Consider the following 7,472-nt stretch of genomic DNA (forward strand, 5'->3'; position numbering starts at 1 on the left):
AATAATGGTTTAAAGGTAGCTTTAAGAGGAAGTAATACTTTGGCAAGTTTTTTAAATTCTGGAAAGGATCGGACTTCCGTAGAGCAACAAAGTGGGGTTTATAAAATTCCATGTACTTGTGGAAGCTCTTATGTGGGACGTACTAACCAGAATTTAAGAACGAGATTGCTACAACATCATAATTCCATTTCATCGTCTTTAAAGCAAAATACCAAACCTGAAGATTTCAAGTCGGGCCTCGCGGAGCATATCTTTAATTTTCCAAATCATTTTATTTTGTTTGAAAATGTTTCTTTGATTTCTAGGGACCAAGGTTTAAAGCAAACTTTCAGGGAAACAATCGAAATTAAAAAAATTCTATTCAAGAATAATTCCATAAACAGAGATACAGGTGAATTTGGATTGAACTCAATTTATGATAATTTACTGAGGTCAAATAAAGTAAATATCACTTCACCTAAGAGCTATGACCTCTGCCCACGTAATACGTCAGTTAAATCTAATGAACCGGAACCGAAAAGGTCAAGGAGATTTGCCTCGGCTGTTGCATTGAAAAAAATAAGAGCAATAAACTATATGTAATTAGTTTATTAGGTATAAATTCTGTTTATTTTTATTCATGTCTTTTAGTTTTACTGCTGAAGATGAACACTGTATATGTGTTCAAAATATCCGGTTAAATAATTTATATTTCACTGTCAATAAAAAGGTATCATCCCTATTTTGAACTGTTTAACTTTCGTCATGGAAAGGCAGTGTGGTCTTCGAAGTTATCTAAGTCAATAAGTTAACTGTAAAATGTAAATTAAAAGGTTAAAAAGATAAAAACTGGTAAAACTAAACAAAAAAAGTAAATACATGTTAAAAAACTTAAAAGGGACATTTATACAGGAGGGAAAACAACAAGCGAATAATCACAAAACTAAAAAAGAAAAAATATAAATAAAAAACGTAGAAGGGAAACTAATTTTTAATCCAATAATAAAAGAAGAAACCAGCAGGACAGTTTGTAAATTTTTTCATTTAATGAACAGGACAAAGGTTTTTTCATATCTGGAGGTAAAGCAGCGAATAAGGGACAAAATATGAAATGGTTCACAAGCAGCTCGAGTTGGCCGTAATCTAGATGGGGAGTGAGAAACGTTTCGGAAAAATGATTTCCGTTTGAGGATTTGCTATTGCATGTGTTTGCAAAAGGGGGGCACAACGTAACCCTCCTGCACTCAAGGGTTTCTACCTATATTTTTCAGAAGCAGAGACTATGGCACCTCTCTAAAATTCAATAAAACCATAATTAGAATAATTAACACCAAAAACATAACACCAAAGGCGAGTCACATGTCAATACCGAAAACTAGCAAAAAGTTAAAAATCTTTAACTGCTCTCGTTGGATACTAGTCAATTACTAGTGAAGCAGCCAACATTTTTTGCTAGTCATAGGTATTGGTGAGTGACTCGCCTCTGGTGTTAGGTTTTTGGTTTTAATTTTTATCTATCTTCTAATTTTCACTTTTATTGTTTTTTCTTTATTGGTTTATTTTTCACATTGTCTCTCACGTTGTTTAGTTTTATGTCTTTCCACATTTTTCGCACTTTCCTTGAAATTTCTTGTTCGCGCTGAAGAAGAAAAAGCCTATATTCCTCTCGAAGCATACGCTTTGTTCTTCGCTGTTTTAGTTGGCCATAAAAAGCCCATTTTTTATAGTTTTTTTCTTTAGAATTTTTTTATTATGGCAGGCCATTGTTGTTTAAGAAATTATCATTAAAAGGTCGAATCAAGGGGGGTTCAGGGTTTTGACCCCCACCGTCCAACACACAAACATACAAAATTTTTGCCAGACTCGTAAAATGTAACAGAATGCATATGAACAAATTTTTGATGCGTTTTTAAAAAGAAAATTTTGTAGCTCCCCCCGATCCCCGAAAAAAAATTCTGGATACAGCGTTGGTTAACTATATATATTTTTTTTAATAATACGATTCCAAGCCTTATACAAGATACATGACTACTTACGAAAGCAGAGGAGACCGGAGGAGGTGGGCGTAATGGTGGCAATACCAGTGCCGTAGTAATATCTTTTAAAAGTTCTCCTTTTTCTTTTTTTCGTTTCAAACAGATATCTTTTACTTCAGATTGAAATGAAATTAAATGCTGAAAAATAAATAAAATAAATACCAGTATGTAATACAACATATAATATAATAAATATAACATAAATAAAAAAATATTGATGAAAACAAACAATCCTGCTGACTAACAATTTCAACCAAAAATCAACCGCTTTCGGTTCCAGAAATTCTTTCAGCAATCGAACTATCGCATACCGAACCACTGTTTTGATAACAAGTCGAACTATTTCAAATCTTCTACAATAGACCTATCGTAGACCGGACCTTCATTTTGGTAGCAAGTCGAACTATCTACACCCCTTCGAAAAATGCCAAACCTTCCAAGAAGTCGACCTTCTATAATCGAACTACCGTAGACAGAACTGACAGAGCAAGCCAAACAGCCTGTTTACATAAAAATAAATAAACCGTATTGTCTTTTTGGCAAGCACGAAGGAAAAACTCGCTTTCCCCGAACATAAAATTATCATGTTTCCACTCGAAATCTCCCATTCCCTCCAAAACACTTTCTAAGAGTTCCAATATAATCCCAAAGAACTAAAACAAAGCAGGGTATACTTGCCAAACTTCATATAAATTCAAAATCCTTTACTGAAACCAACTGACTGTATGCAATATCTATGATGAGAAATACTCTCTTGCCTTCAGGCATAATTAAACACAAAAACACATAACCTCAGCAGTAGTATACAAAATGTATGTTCTGGACCACCTAACTCATCCATTCAGTTTACCCCCTTTTCAGTCCATTTTACATCATTTTAACATCACTTATTGCACATTTTGAACATTTTCCATCCCAACATTCAAAATGAAAACAGGTCCTTGGATATTAAATTTGGTCTCATTTTTATACTTTTTCAGAATGTAAATACAGGTTCTAGATCACCCCATCAATTTACCCCCTTTTCAATTAAGTTAAAACCATTTTAAACTCAGATTTCCGACATTTTTACAGTTTCTCATACTGAGCTTTAAGATCAAAACAAGTCATGTGATATTCGAGTTTAATGATATTCCATTTTTCCTATACTACCGATAAAATGTAATAATTTAATATTTAGTGGAAGGTTCGATATCAATATCTAAATAACTTATTTTATCTTTCAATAATCATTAAAATCATACCTTTATCTGATTTATTAAATTTCTTTTCAAGATCAGGTGCTTTGGAATGAAAACACTTAGGAGCAAATAGATCAACCATTCCACCTTTAAAATAATTAGTAATAACAATTTTTTTTCCTTATTTAGTTGTAATAGATTTTATTCCTGTAATTGTGTGTTCCATTTCAATGTCTAAATCTTTTTTCCTAATAGTTCGATTATATTTATTTTACATATATATTTTACATTTTTATTTCAAAAAGTTTCTCCATTTATAAGCTGAAATTAAACAAAAAAACAAGCTTTTTCAATTAAAGTAAGGAGAGACATTGAAACTTAAAACGAACAGAAATTATTCTGTGTATGAAAGGGGTTGAGGAGGGGACAACCCCTTTCATAATTTAATTTCTGAACGTTTTTGAATTTATACATATTTTGATTTTGACTCACCGCAAATGAACAATTAAAACTAAATTTGCATGTTTTTGTTGGGTAAATCGCTTTCTCATAGTTTTGATCAGACGATTTCGATAAAAAAGGGGTGGAGGAGGAGGCCTAGTTGCCTTCAAGATTTTTGGTTTTTTAAAAAGACAACTGGAACTTTTTGTACGAACATTTTTGTTAGTAATAAAGATACGTAGCTTATGAATTAATACGGGAGTTTCCCCCTCGTCAATACCTCGTTCTTTATAATAAAGCTTGAATTTTGTCCCAATTCTTTAAGAACGACCCCTGAATCACAAATGCCGTACAATAAACAGTTGAAATTACTAAAACTACTTTAGCATAAAGAGCGAGGTATTGAGGAGGAGACCAACCCCCTCATATACGTAATAATTTCTATTCGTTTGAAGTTTTAATGCTGCTCCTTACTTCTAGTTGGAAACTTCTCTTTCTTTATTTTCTGATTGCATCTTTTAAATGATACTAGAAAATCCTGCTCCCTCTTCATGGAAATTCTCTTCCCTGATGATAAATTCTTCTATGGAAAGATCCTCCCATATAACCCCTCCCCCTTACAATAAGATGTCCTCCTGAAAACGTCTGTAAACTTCCTTTAACCAATACTATATGTAAACAATGGACCCGGGGACTGTGGGGGATTAAGTCGTCCCCAAAAACATATTTATTACGTTTTTGGACTATGCTGAACAAAATGGCTATCTCGAAATTTTGATCCAGTGAATCTGAGAAAAATTAGCGTGGGTGGGGGGCCTAGGTGCCCTCCATTTTTTGATCACTCAACATGGGCACGGTGATTTTTAATTTCCGTTAGAATGGGCCCTCTCACGATATTCTACGACCACTGTGTCGATACGATCACCCCTGGAAAAAAAACAACAACGAAAAACCAATAAACACGCATCTCTGATTTGTCTTCTGCCAAAAATACAAAATTCCACATTTTTGTAGATACGAGCTAGAAACTTCTACAGTAAGATTTTCTGATACGCTAATGGTGTGATTTTCGTTGAGATTCTGACTTTTAGGGGGCGTTTCACCCGAATTTCTAAAATAAGGCAAATTTTCTCAGGCTCTTAACTTTTGATGAGTAATATTGAACTTGATGAAACTTAAATATTTAAAATCAGCATAAAATTACGATTATTTTGATGTAACTATTGGTATTGAAATTCCCTTTTTTACTGAAATCAGATTTACAATCTTTTGTGGATATCATTTTTTGTGGATTTATTTACTCTCACTTCAATTCTATTAGTGTTCATGTGGTCGAATACCATATTGTTTTACGTGTAACCGTAATCTTTTTCGGATTTTTGTCACAACAACAATTTTAGTTGTATTAGCGTTCACTGACTACCTCCCATGTTAATTCTTTATCTGTTTTGTTATCACTTTTATAGGTATTACACGCTTCTCATCTTAATTCAAATGAGCTTCTCTTTCCTAATCAAGCTTTTTATTTGTTCTGCTTTCTTCGTCAATCTGGCTTCTAATTGAGTCGCCATGGGTAAACTGGGATGTAATATCGGTAACATCCATGATAAATGCATTACATCTACTTTAAAATTTTGAGCACTAGCTTTTATAATCATATTGGAAAAATCGTTCCATTTTAATATAATTTGATGTGTAACGACTCTAAAAACACAATAAACATCTTGATAAAATCTAAATAGAAAATACATACTAAAAACGTGACTTTCTTTGGTTTTATGCAATCTTTTAAATAAATCAATATTAAAAGCGTTATTTCGTTTTATTGTAATGCTGCTACTGCTGCAGGAGGTGTGAAAGTGCTTTCAAACTCATTTTCTGCTGTAAAAAAATCGACAGATTGGGTTTTATCTTCATATAAAAACATGTTAGTGCCTGCACTTCGACTAGAGCCATGTGGAAATTCTAATAGATTTTTAACAGTAGTTGCTATACTACATAATCAGTACATTTTTATTGATAATATATTCAGCATTTCTAAACAAATCAAATCCATTATTTCATAAGGATTGAAATAACCAATTAAGAGATAATTTAAACCCTCTTATCATACAACCCATTTTGATAACAACAATTACCCATTCATCCTTATTTTTTCCAGTATTGAAAAGTATTGTTTTTAAATTGATCACTAAGATTGTACCATGATTACCATAGTGTACATTGAGTCAAAGTAATTGAATAATCAGTGATAATAATAATCTAACGTGATCAGATTACTTGTATAAGACTGTTCAGTTTCAAATTTATTACCACTAATAATGATCAAAACCGTTCATTAGAAATGTATTTTTCTTCATAAAAAATTGAATTCTGAAATGGTTGTTGTAAATAGTATTACAGTCATTTTTCTTAGTAATCTGATTTTTGAATAATGAATCAAGGATGTCAATAGCTTCATTTCTCACTTCATCAGATATATAACCAGCAGCTCTACTACCTAGCAAACTATATAATTTTAAAATTCTATCATTTGCATTCATGTAAATACCAGTTCCTTGCTGAGGTTGTATAACATCAAAGTTATATTTAATAGCTTTTAACCTTCTTTTGTAGATTTTGACGAACTGACACTTTTTTTTCTAATTCACTAAATTTCACACCTTTCATCTCAGTAACTTTGATTAAGTATCCCAGATTCACTTTTCGCCTCTATTAAATATTGATGATTGTCTGAATAAAAACTGGACATTTCAAAATAGGGTTCTTTAGGATCATAGTCTTTATTGATTTCTCTCAGAAATTCATCATCTATCATAACAGTTTTAGATATCATTCGTCGTGATGATACAAATTGAATTTGCTTACAATTCCAGTGCCTGTATCTTCATAAACTTTTTGCAATCCAAGGGAGCATAAATAATATACACGACTTAAGCACTAACTAGAGAGTTGAGTTTTAAAGTGAACCAAGTCAATTTGTCATTTTCAAAGCACCATTAAAATTAAATGTAATAGCCTGTAAGTACTATCTCTAACTGTAAAAACAGAGGACACTAGACACGAGAAGTTATTTATCACTTTCAGATTGTATTTGATATTTCTACGCTTCGGTATAAAAAAAAAACAACTACCAAACCGGAAAACAACAAATTCAGAAACAACAGTACGTTGTATTTAATTGCCTCAGAAGGGGGAAAATTTCAGAGCTGCCTTTAGCCGTGAAAGCTAGGGTGTATTCAAGGTTTTGTTCTGGAGGGAGGGATTTGCAATAAAAAAAAACTTATCAAAAGGCAATAAAAATTTGTTTATGTACATTTTTGCGACTATTTTACGAAATGGACAAAAATTAAGTGAGACACTGACAAACCTCAGTACGCAGACTTATAACCAGCTCAAAAGGAGGAGTAGAGAACTGTCTCCCCCTTGACAGTGTCACCTACAACTTCAGGTTTTAGACATTTTGCACCATAAGGGTAGAACACAAATATAAATGGATGTTCCCTCAAAAGAGTTTAAGGCACATCGATGCCTTGTTTATGCTTTTTTCGAATGCAAAAGTGCTCGGAAATTCAACTTTAAGCTCTTTACTTATATTTCCGGTTCTTGATTTCGACATCGATTCTATTTACAGGTGCGCAGGTTTAAACACGAGTGACATTAACGGCTTAATATAAACACGACAATTCTTAAAAGATTTATACATTTTTTATTCAATTGCATCGTGATGAATCAATAACTGTAAATTATGTGATTGAAACATAGAGCTCAGTAGCGGAAATATCTCCAGATTCAACTATTGCGACCAGAAATCACCCATAGGCTGAAAAATTCC

This window comes from Artemia franciscana, chromosome 2, assembly GCF_032884065.1.
Source record: "Artemia franciscana chromosome 2, ASM3288406v1, whole genome shotgun sequence".
Lineage (NCBI taxonomy): Eukaryota > Metazoa > Arthropoda > Branchiopoda > Anostraca > Artemiidae > Artemia > Artemia franciscana.